The sequence below is a fragment of the Salvelinus sp. IW2-2015 genome, unplaced genomic scaffold, assembly GCF_002910315.2.
Source record: "Salvelinus sp. IW2-2015 unplaced genomic scaffold, ASM291031v2 Un_scaffold820, whole genome shotgun sequence".
Lineage (NCBI taxonomy): Eukaryota > Metazoa > Chordata > Actinopteri > Salmoniformes > Salmonidae > Salvelinus > Salvelinus sp. IW2-2015.
In genome coordinates, this window is record NW_019942622.1 from 374,098 (window position 1) to 386,535 (window position 12,438).

Here is a 12,438-nt window from a genome sequence, read left to right on the forward strand (position 1 = left end):
CATTATTCAGTATTGTAGTTCTGATTAAACCATGACCATTATTCAGTATTGTAGTTCTGATTAAACCATTACCATTATTCAGTATTGTAGTTCTGATTAAACCATTACCATTATTCAGTATTGTAGTTGTGATTAAACCATTACCATTATTCAGTATTGTAGTTCTGATTAAACCATGACCATTACTCAGTATTATACAGAGTCAACTATTTGCCACTGGGTGAAGTATTCCTTGAGGTGGAAAGCATGTGTAATGTGACGCCGATGAGCATTTGAGATGAAGAGGTGCAGTCACCCACTCCCAAAATGTTTCCAAAGGGTATGTACAGTAACTGACTCAAGAACTCGACCAGAAACTCAATCAAATCCAAGCTATAGTGTTTATTGGGATCAAAACATTTAAATATAGGCTTTAAAAAGCAGACTTACCACCGGAAACAAACCATTACATACAATCTAAATGATAAATTATATACAACCGATATTGTCTACATACTACACTGCCCATCCGCCAATATTGTTATTTTCTTTCTTGTTAAGGGACATTTCATCAATCATTTACAAAGACAGAAAATATTTAACTTCCAAAAGGTCTATAATGTATTAWGGCAACCATGTGTAGCTGGGTGAACTGCTGAATGTATACAATAGGTCTGCGTCTTAAAGGGCACCCTATTCCCTATATAGTGCACTACTTTTGACCAGGGCCCATAGTGCACTATATAGGGAATAGGGGTGCTATTTGGGATACATACTAGATTTCCTTCAATACGGTGACCTGGGTTATTGACAYCCTGTAAAGTGTCCTGTGCTGATCAGTATTACCGTCAGGTGACTTGGATTTCACAGCGTTGTAACACAATTGGCACACACACAAAAAAAAAACGTGTTTACAATACTAATGTAAATATATTACTCGCATCCTAAACTTTGATACCTTTAATTCAAAAACTATAACAGCTAAAAGGGTTGACAAAGTCAATTATAATAATAAAAAATAATATATATATATATATAAAGGATATATGTGTGATAAATAACAATTCAGTAAGATATATTTTAATTAAAGAAACGTCACATATCTAAATACACAATGAAAGGAACAAAGAAATCACTATCATGAAGTCCATCATCCCGTTTTCAGACTGTTATGAAGCAGAACATACCAAACCCAGTTTAACTTCTTGATTGGAATGTAAAACCATATATATATTATTATATAAACATATACTGTTTTTACACTATTATGTTGACCCGGACTATGCTGTGTTGGCTCTCTCAAACACTTCTACAGATCTTTGGCTGAAATCCTGACTTGAGATTTGAGAACGTAACTCGAATCCTCGATGCAGATCATGACCCGGGTACYTAGGGGGCCACCGTATGGGGYATAGGGTGTCATTTGAGACTCGCCCATACATACACTTAACCAGAGGGTACACTCTTCTACTAACCAGTTACTACAGTAATATCTACAGTATATGACCTCAATGCTCTGGTGATGGTGGTAACGATGACGACGATGGCGATGTGTCTGTGGTAGCGTCGTTCAGGCCTTGTTTGAAGAAGCTGCCCTTCATCTTCAGTCTGTGGATTCTGCAAACAGACACAAACACATAGGGTTGGGCAAAGGAAGTATGTCATTGGGTGGGCTGCAACTGATCATGTCATATCTCTTTTCCTGCTCCCYTTAGTCACATGGTCAGGAAGAACTCCCTAACTATATTGAAACCYACCAATGGAAATAAGATACTTCTTTGTGTTATCCTATAATATTTTATGTTATACTTGATTATTTTTGATGAGTGAATTGCCATTGCATTGTTTTGTAGCTGTATATTTTTTCTCTTGTGTAATAAATTAAATSAACCAAGTCAGTGTCACCGAGTCTCTTACCTCTCATGCGTCCTGCTGTTCTGATCCTCTTTAGACTTGGTGAAGGTCACAGGGTCACCTCCTTGGACCAGGTGAGCAAACTTCCCGTCACTTTCCGCTCTGAAAATCACCCTGCAGGAGAAGAAAGTCACAATCACCATCATACACACATACACTTAAAATCACTCCATTCAACTCAACTCAAGATAATCACTGTGGATTGTTGACTAGAGTAGAGTTCAGTATAGCAGAGTACAGTAGAGTAATAGAGGGAAAGTTAGAGTAGAGTAGAGTATAGTAGGGTACAGTAGAATAGGGTAGAATTAGAGTAGAGTAGAATAGAATAGAGTAGAGTAGGGTAGAATAGAGTAAGAGTAGGGTAGAGTATAGTAGGTACAGTAGAATAGGGTAGAATAGAGTAGAGTAGGTAGTAGAGTAGAGTAGGTAGAATAGAGTAGGGTAGAATAGAGTAGAGTAGGGTAGAGTATAGTAGGGTACAGTAGAATAGGGTAGAATAGAGTAGTGTAGGTAGAATAGAGTAGAGTAGGGTAGAATAGATAGGGTAGAATAGAGTAGAGTAGGGTAGAGTATAGTAGGGTACAGTAGAATAGGGTAGAATAGAGTAGAGTAGGGTAGAATAGAGTAGAGTAGGGTAGAATAGAGTAGGGTAGAATAGAGTAGAGTAGGGTAGAGTATATTAGGGTAGAAGAGAAGGTAGGATAGAGTAGATAGAGTAGAGTAGGAAATAGAGTAGAGTAGGGTAGAGTATAGTAGGGTAGAATATAAGTGGGTAGATAGAGTAGGGTAGGGTAGAATAGAGTAGAGTAGGGTAGAGTATAGTAGGTGGAATAAGTAGGGTAGAATAGAGTAGAGTAGGGTAGAATAGAGTAGAGTAGGGTAGAATAGAGTAGAGTAGGTAGGAGTATAAGTAGAGTAGAGTAGAGTAGAGAGTAGGGTAGATTAGAGTAGAGTAGAGTAGGAGTAGAGTATAGTAGGGTAGAATAGAGTGGTAGAATAGAGTAGAGTAGGGTAGAATAGAGTAGAGTAGGGTAGAGTATAGTAGAGTAGAGTAGAGTAGGTAGAAATAGATAGAGTAGGGTAGAATAGAGTAGAGTAGGGTAGAATAGGTAGGGTGGAAGTAGGGTAGAATAGAGTAGAGTAGGGTAGAATAGAGTAGGGTAGAGTGAGTAGGGTAGGGAATTAAAAGAAAATTAAGGGAAAGTAGGGTAGAGAGAATAGAATAGAGTAGAGTAGGGTAGAATAGAGTAGAGTAGGGTAGAATAGAGTAGAGTAGGGTAGAATAGAGTAGAGTAGGGTAGAATAGAGTAGAGAAAATGTAGAGTAGAGTAGGGTAGAATAGAGTTAGAGTAGGGATAGGAGTAGAGTGGTAGAATAGAGTAGGGTAGGTAGAGTAGGTAGAATAGAGTAGAGTAGAGTAGGGTAGAATAGAGTAGAGTAGGGTAGAATAGAGTAGAGTAGGTAGAATAGAGTAGGGTAGAGTAGAGTAGGGTAGATAGAGTAGAGTAGGTAGGGTAGGGTAGAATAGAAAGGTAGAGTAGGAAGAGGGAGAGAGGGAATAATGAGGTAGAGCAGAAGAATAGAGTAGAGTAATAGCGTAAGTACAGTACAGTATAGCAGGTACAGTAGGTAGAGTAGGGTACAGTAGAGTAGGTTAGAATAGAGTAGGGTAGAATAGAATAGGGTAGAGTAGAGTAGAATAGAGTAGAGTAGGGTAGAATAGAGTAGAGTAGAATAGAATAGAGTAGAGTAAGGTAGATAGGTAGAGTAGGGTAGAATAGAATAGAGTACAGTACAGTACAGTATAGCAGAGGTACAGTAGAATACAGTACAGTACAGTGAGAGTTAGGACAGAGTAGAACAGAGTAGAGTCAAGTAAACTTTTCAGCCCACTCTACTGTACTGTGTTGTACTCTACTCTACTGTACTCTACAGTACTCTACTCTACTCTACTCTACTCTACTCTACTCTACTCTACTCTACTCTACTCTACAGTACTCTACTCTACTCTACTCTACTCTACTCTACTCTACTAGAGTTAAGTCAATCAAGTAGTTCCCTAAGGTAAGTTCATATACAAGAGATAGATATGGTAGACTGCAGAAGACAGATGAAAGTAGATGCTGACTTGGACTGGGTCTCTCCCGTTTTGACTCTAATCCTGCGGATCATGAACTCGTTTGAGTTGAAGAAAGAGAAGTAAGAGTCACTGTCCCACTGCAGCGTGACTCTCAGCAGCTCTCCCAGGTCTACGTCAGTGGTCAGTAGGAAGGACACAGTGGTGTTGGTGGTCACGTTGGACCTGTGTTGGGGGGGGGGGGTTAGCATAGTTAGGTAAACGCATATGAAATAAAACAACCAGAACTTTTAAAACGGGGTGCTGGGCCAGAAATAATTATTTGTTTTGCTCTATTATAAATCAGCAGTGCACGGGAATTACGCACAACTTCACTGTACCATTTCAATAGACAATGTAAAGTAACACTGAAGTAACCTAATGTAAATCGACTGTAAACTAAACAGAAAATTAACCAAAAAAAAGACATAACTTGGTACTAAATTGTAAGAAGTTMAATGTTTAGCAGAGCTGCTTACAGAATGAGTTGGACGTCCTCCTTCTCTCCGCGGGTTCCATAAAGAGACACTATGAAGGGCTGCTCGTTCAGACTCAGGTTCTGCTGCTTGAAGACATGGAACTTTATCTGGTAGTGGAAGACTGAGGGTGGAGAACAGGACAGATTGTTTACGCATCATAAACAAGACGAAGAAGAAGTAAAAGAAGAAGAATAAGAAGGAGTGGAACCTAGAAACTACAATACGGAACTTTGACGAGCTTTCTCAGTTTGATCTGCATTGTTTATGAACACACCGACCCAGCTATCAATCAGCTGTTTAACAGGTTCACCAACCCACCTTTGAAGGGCATACTGGCGCCGGTCTTCAGGTACATCTTGGCGCTCCTGGTGGTGCGTATCTTGTTGACCCCGAAGCCCAGGTTGTTGCAGCGGTTCTTACGGCAACTGAGACACAGGCCCCTGTTGAAAGCGTCTTTGGAGTTGCAGCGGTAGGCCATGCTTTGCTGCTGTTTGTTCACCAGCGAGTCGATGAACAGGTGCACAGAGCGCTCGTGGGCGCACTTCACGATCTGATCCATGTCTGTTTCAATAAAATAAATAAATAAATGCAGGGTATGGCACAGGAGAGGAATAGTTATGAGTGATGTGTGTCGSACATTATGTTCACCTTCAGAACACCAATGCAGAGCGAGTGTCCTCTTACTACTAATCGCCACACTGTACTGTTGTGTTGAACTACAAACTAAAAAACATCAGCGTTACCCAATCCATTCCTCTTGGACTCCCGGCTGTTTTGAACATTCTGTTCCGTTCCAGCATTAGTACGTTTCATTCAACACGCAAAGTCTTGATGATGAGTTGGATAGAATCAGATGTTGTAATGCTGAAATACAATGTAAATGTGCAACAGGCACATCTGAAGGTCAATGAAAAACAGATTGGGAAACAATGATGTTCTCTTGTGTGTGTTTTTTGTCCTATACTTGTGTAATGATTTTTTTATTTTTTTATCACCACAGTGTGAATCCAGGGTTGGTTGAGGACGAGGCTAAGTCTGATAAGTCTACTTAGATACCAGGTTGAGAAATCCAATAATTATATATGGAATTCTATGACTGTAGATATAGTTCTATCAGACGACAATGTGATTGTTTCAGATTCGAAATTGCTAATTATCATCAAAGTAGACATCATGCCAGACTACAAATCCCTGCCAGTTCCTGCACGTCATCTCATATGTATATGCTGTATTCTGTTCTACTGTATTTTAGTCAATGCCACTCCGACATTGCTCATCCTAATATTTATATATTTGTTAATTCCATTCTTTTWCTTTTAAATTTGTTAATTGTTGTGAATTGTTAGATATTACTGCACTGTTGGAGCTAGGAACACAAGCATTTCACTACACCCGCAATAACATCTACTAAATGTGTGTATGAGGCCAACCTTTTTTATGTTGATTTGATTTGATATTTTATGGGTATTATGACTCATACTGTGGTACTCTATTAAACTACAGTGTGAGGGTTTGTGGGAGTTGGAGTTAAGCCTGTGTCTTCTCACTGTAGATGCCTAGTTCTATTGAACTACAGTGTGAGGGTTTATGTGTCAGCCTGCCTGTTTGTGGTGTCAGCCTGCTGTTTAGTGGTTGTGTCAGCCTGCTGTTTGTGGTGTCAGCCTGCTGTTATGGTGTCAGCCTGTGCTGTTATGGTGCCAGCCTGCTGTTGTGGTGTCAGCCTGCCATGATGTATTAGAACACATGGTTCAAGGTGCAAGCCTTTTGAGTGTTATACAGCAGTATTTTGGGGTGTTATAAATATTCATTTCGGGGGTTATAAATAGTAATTTCAAGGGGTTATAAACAGTCCTTTTGGGTGTTATAATAGTAATTTTGGGTGATATAAATAGTCATTTTGGGTGCTATAAATAGTCCTTTTGGGTGTTATAAATAGTAATTTTGGGTGTTATAAATAGTCATTTTGAGTGTTATAATAGTCATTTGGGTGTTATAATAGTCCTTTTGGGGTGTTATAAATAGTCCTTTTGGGGTGTTATAATAGTCCTTTTGGGTGTTGTAAATAATTGTTTTGTGTGTTATAAATAGTCATTTTGGGTGTTATAATAATCATTTTACATTCATACAAGTTCTCACTGATAAAAAGAACATGTGTAACATAAGTTGTTATCCCTCAAACTGACCTCAACCTGAAGTTAGTTCAGTAGGACCTCTGAATGGTCCATCCAGCATTCTTAAGGCCTAAAGGCATTGCCTTAAACTGATACAGGTCAAATAAGGAGTTGTTACTGCCTTGGTTTCGGCCCTGGCCTGAACCGTTATGTTATCTGAGGTGGGTAATGGCATGCTTAGTTATACAAATAAATTGAGATGGATGGGAAGGGCAAAGAAAAGACAGTGGTAACCTGTATCAGTTTATCGGCCTGTATCAGTTTAAAGATATTACCCAGAAGCCTTCGGGCCTGTATCATTTAAAGCCATTACCAAAGCCTTCGGCCTGTATACAGTTTAAAGCCATTACCCAAAGCCTTCGGGCCTGTATCAGTTTAAAGCCATTACCCAAAGCCTTCGGGCCTGTACAGTTTAAGCCATTACCCAAAGCCTTCGGGCCTGTATCAGTTTAAGCCATTACCCAAAGCCTTCGGGCCTGTATCAGTTTAAAGACATTACCCAAAAGCCTTCGGGCCTGTATCAGTTTAAAGCCATTACCCAAAAGCCTTCAGGCCTGTATCAGTTTAAAGCCATTCCCAAAAGCCTTCGGGCTGATCAGTTTAAGCCATTACCAAAAGCCTTCGGGCCTGTATCAGTTTAAAGCCATTACCCAAAGCCTTGGGCCTGTATCAGTTTAAACCATTACCCAAAGCCTTCGGGCCTGTATCAGTTTAAAGCCATTACCCAAGCCTTCGGGCCTGTATCATTTTAAAGCCATTACCAAAAGCCTTCGGGCCTGTATCAGTTTAAAGCCATTACCAAAGCCTTCGGCCTGTATCAGTTTAAAGCCATTACCCAAAAGCCTTGGGGCCTGTATCAGTTTAAAGCCATTACCCAAAGCTTATTGGCCTTAAGCATACTGGAGTGACCTTTCAAATGGGCTGATGTAGGGATTTTCTTGAGAACTGTGAGATGTCACCTTTTTTTGTCTATATAGATGACATCGTCGTCTACTCCCCAACAAGTCTCAATGCTATCTTCAGCAAACTCAATGATGCCAACTGGTTAACAAAAAACAGCTGTACAGCTTCTCACTAGGTCTAGGCATCTCACTCACTCTAAGGGAGGGGAAATTAGTTAGGTGTTTACTTACTAAGCAGTGATTGGCTGACCAAAGTGGGGTGACTGCAAATTGATAGGCAACAAACCATTATAACTGCTATAGGGGTGCAACGTAAATACCCAAAAAGAATTCAGGGAAAACTTGTATATGTTAGGTTTAGAACAGAGCCTAATGACACAGCAGTGATTAGGTTGATTGACAGATGGACAGACACCATACGAGGGCTGGGTCCTACCCAGAGCCACATACTTCTCTGTTATATATATTTTTTTGGTCCTACCCACCAGTGATATTACTCTGTTATCTGGCTGTGGTCTGGTCCTACCCACCAGTGATATTACTCTGTTATCTCTGTTAAGACCATGGTGCTTGCCTACGGAGCTGTGAGGGGAACGGCACCTCCGTACCTTCAGGCTCTGATCAGGCCCTACACCAAACATCCACCTCTGGCCTGCTCGCCTCCCTACCTCTGAGGAAGTACAGTTCCCCTCAGCCCAGTCAAAACTGTTCGCTGCTCTGGCACCCCAATGGTGGAACAAACTCCTCACGACGCCAGGTCAGCGGAGTCAATCACCACCTTCCGGAGACACCTGAAACCCACCTCTTTAAGGAATACCTAGGATAGGATAAAGTTATCCTTCTAACCCCCCCCCCCCCCCTTAAAAGAGTTAGATGCACTATTGTAAAGTGGTTGTTCCACTGGATATCATAAGGTGAATGCACCAATTTGTAAGTCGCTCTGGATAAGAGCGTCTGCTAAATGACTTAAATGTAAATGTTAAATGTATCTGGCTGGGGTCTGGTCCTACCCACCAGTGATATTACTCGTTATCTGCTGGGTCTGGTCCTACCCACCAGTGAATTACTCTGTTATCTGGCTGGGGTCTGGTCCTACCCACCAGTGATATTACTCTGTTATCTGGCTGGGGTCTGGTCCTACCCACCAGTGATATTACTCTGTTATCTGGCTGGGGTCTGGTCCTACCCACCAGTGATATTACTCTGTTATCTGGCTGTGGTCTGGTCCTACCCACCAGTGATATTACTCTGTTATCTGCTGGGGTCTGGTCTACCACCAGTGATATTATTCTGTTATCTGGCTGGGGTCTGGTCCTACCCACCAGTGATATTACTCTGTTATCTGGCTGGGGTCTGGTCCTACCCACCAGTGATATTACTCTGTTATCTGGCTGGGTCTGGTCCTACCCACCAGTGATATTACTCTGTTATCTGGCTGGGGTCTGGTCCTACCACCAGTGATATTACTCTGTTATCTGTGTGGTCTGGTCCTACCCACCAGTGAATTACTCTGTTATCTGGCTGGGGTCTGGTCTACCACCAGTGATATTACTCTGTTATCTGGCTGTGGTCTGGTCCTACCCACCAGTGATATTACTCTGTTATCTGGCTGGGGTCTGGTCCTACCACCAGTGATATTACTCGTTATTGGCTGTGGTCTGGTCCTACCACCAGTGATATTACTCTGTTATCTGGCTGTGGTCTGGTCCTACCCACCAGTGATATTACTCTGTTATCTGGCTGTGGTCTGGTCCACCCACCAGTGATATTACTCTGTTATCTGGCTGTGGTCTGGTCCTACCACCAGTGATATTACTCTGTTATCTGGCTGTGGTCTGGTCCTACCCACCAGTGATATTACTCTGTTATCTGGCTGTGGTCTGGTCCTACCACCAGTGATATTACTCTGTTATCTGGCTGTGGTCTGGTCCTACCCACCAGTGATATTATCTGTTATCTGCTGGGGTCTGGTCCTACCACCAGCGATATTACTCTGTTATCTGGCTGTGGTCTGGTCCTACCACCAGTGATATTACTCTGTTATCTGGCTGTGGTCTGGTCCTACCCACCAGTGATATTACTCTGTTATCTGGCTGTGGTCTGGTCCTACCCACCAGTGTATTACTCTGTTATCTGGCTGTGGTCTGGTCTACCCACCAGTGATATTACTCTGTTATCTGGCTGTGGTCTGGTCCTACCCACCAGTGATATTACTCTGTTATCTGGCTGTGGTCTGGTCCTACCACCAGTGATATTACTCTGTTATCTGGCTGTGGTCTGGTCCTACCCACCAGTGATATTACTCTGTTATCTGGCTGTGGTCTGGTCCTACCACCAGTGATATTACTCTGTTATCTGGCTGTGGTCTGGTCCTACCCACCAGTGATATTACTCTGTTATCTGGCTGTGGTCTGGTCCTACCCACCAGCGATATTATTCTGTTATCTGGCTGTGGTCTGGTCCTACCCACCAGTGATATTACTCTGTTATCTGGCTGGGGTCTGGTCCTACCCACCAGCGATATTACTCTGTTTTCTGGCTGGGGTCTGGTCCTACCACAGTGATATTACTCTGTTATCTGGCTGTGGTCTGGTCCTACCCACCAGTGATATTACTCTGTTATCTGGCTGTGGTCTGGTCCTACCACCAGTGATATTACTCTGTTATCTGGCTGTGGTCTGGTCCTACCCACCAGTGATATTACTCTGTTATCTGGCTGTGGTCTGGTCCTACCCACCAGTGATATTACTCTGTTATCTGGCTGTGGTCTGGTCCTACCCCACCAGTGATATTACTCTGTTATCTGGCTGTGGTCTGTCCTACCCACCAGTGATATTACTCTGTTATCTGGCTGTGGTCTGGTCCTACCCACCGTGATATTACTCTGTTATCTGGCTGTGGTCTGGTCCTACCCACCGTGATATTACTCTGTTATCTGGCTGTGGTCTGGTCCTACCCACCAGTGATATTACTCTGTTATCTGGCTGGGTCTGGTCCTACCCACCAGTGATATTACTCTGTTATCTGGCTGTGGTCTGATCCTACCCACCAGCGATATTACTCTGTTATCTGGCTGTGGTCTGGTCCTACCACCAGCGATATTACTCTGTTATCTGGCTGTGGTCTGGTCCTACCCACCAGTGATATTACTCTGTTATCTGGCTGTGGTCTGGTCCTACCCACCAGTGATATTACTCTGTTATCTGGCTGGGGTCTGGTCTACCCACCAGTGATATTACTCTGTTATCTGGCTGTGGTCTGGTCCTACCAACCAGTGATATTACTCTGTTATCTGGCTGTGTCTGGTCCTACCCCACAGTGATATTACTCTGTTATCTGGCTGTGGTCTGGTCCTACCCACCAGTGATATTACTCTGTTATCTGGCTGTGGTCTGGTCCTACCCACCAGTGATATTACTCTGTTATCTGGCTGTGGTCTGGTCCTACCACCAGTGATATTACTCTGTTATCTGGCTGTGGTCTGGTCCTACCACCAGTGATATTACTCTGTTATCTGGCTGTGGTCTGGTCCTACCCACCAGTGATATTACTCTGTTATCTGGCTGTGGTCTGGTCCTACCCACCAGTGATATTACTCTGTTATCTGGCTGTGGTCTGGTCCTACCCACCAGTGATATTACTCTGTTATCTGGCTGTGGTCTGTCCTACCCACCAGCGATATTACTCTGTTATCTGGCTGTGGTCTGGTCCTACCCACCAGGATATTACTCTGTTATCTGGCTGTGGTCTGGTCCTACCACCAGTGATATTACTCTGTTATCTGGCTGTGGTCTGGTCCTACCACCAGTGATATTACTCTGTTATCTGGCTGGGTCTGGTCTACCCACCAGTGATATTACTCTGTTATCTGGCTGTGGTCTGGTCCTACCCACCAGTGATATTACTCTGTTTCTGGCTGTGGTCTGGTCCTACCCACCAGCGGGTCCATGAGTAGCAGAGTTGAGGTGGATTGAGAGATGGTTATATGTCTCTATTGGTCCTACAGAAACTGCTCATACAGGCACGTACGAGGGATGAGAGCATCTAAGTCCTACCCACAGTGATCCTGTTGACCTATTGTTGGTCAGGTTTCCAGCTACGCCAGCCACGTGTGCTCCAGGCTGTAGCCCAGCAGGTGGAGGTTCTTCAGGTCATACTTCAGATCCACCTGAGGGAGGTACGTTTACTTTTAACAGAGGATTGGTGCGTTTCAGATCACATAAATAACTGCACGTTTCAAGTAAGAGAACACATGGATTATGGTTCTGGATGCATCAGTGTGGTAGAACAGTCGACTATCAATCAAACTGCATCGATCTCCATTGCTAATTCTCTCTCTCTCTCTCTCTCTCTCTCTCTCTCTCTCTCTCTCTCTCTCTCTCTCTCTCTCTCTCTCTCTCGTCACCCCTCATCTCTCTCTCTCTCGTCACCCCCCATCTCTCTTTCTCTCGTCACCCCCCCATCTCTCTCTCTCTCGTCACCCTCCCATCTCTCTGTCTCTGTCTCTCTCTCTCTCTCTCTCTCTCTCTCCTCTTCTCTCTCTCTCTCTCTCTCTCTCTCTCTCTCTCTCTCTCTCTCTCCTCTCTCTCTCTCCTCTCTCTCTCTCTCTCTCTCTCTCTCTCTCTCGTCACCTCCCCATCTCTCTTCTCTCATCACCCCCCCTCTCCTCCTCTCCACCCATCTCTCTCTCTCTCGTCACCCCCCCTCATCTCACCCTCTCTCTCTCTCCTCCCCCGCTTTCATTCTCTCTCTCCTTGCTAATGCAAATATACAGATCACAGATCAGGCAAAAAAGCAATTTGAGCACCCCGTAAAAGGATTCTGAAGTTTGTAATTTCTACGTAGAAATTTCAGATTAGATTTTCCCTTATGAAAAA

The 12,438-nt window shown here is 43.1% G+C and overlaps 1 pseudogene; it reads right to left on the reverse strand.

The window, feature by feature from the left end:
• Nucleotides 1-366: 366 nt before the first annotated feature.
• Nucleotides 367-12,438, reverse strand: part of LOC112068993 (lipoprotein lipase-like) — a 29,450-nt pseudogene continuing 17,378 nt past the window's right edge.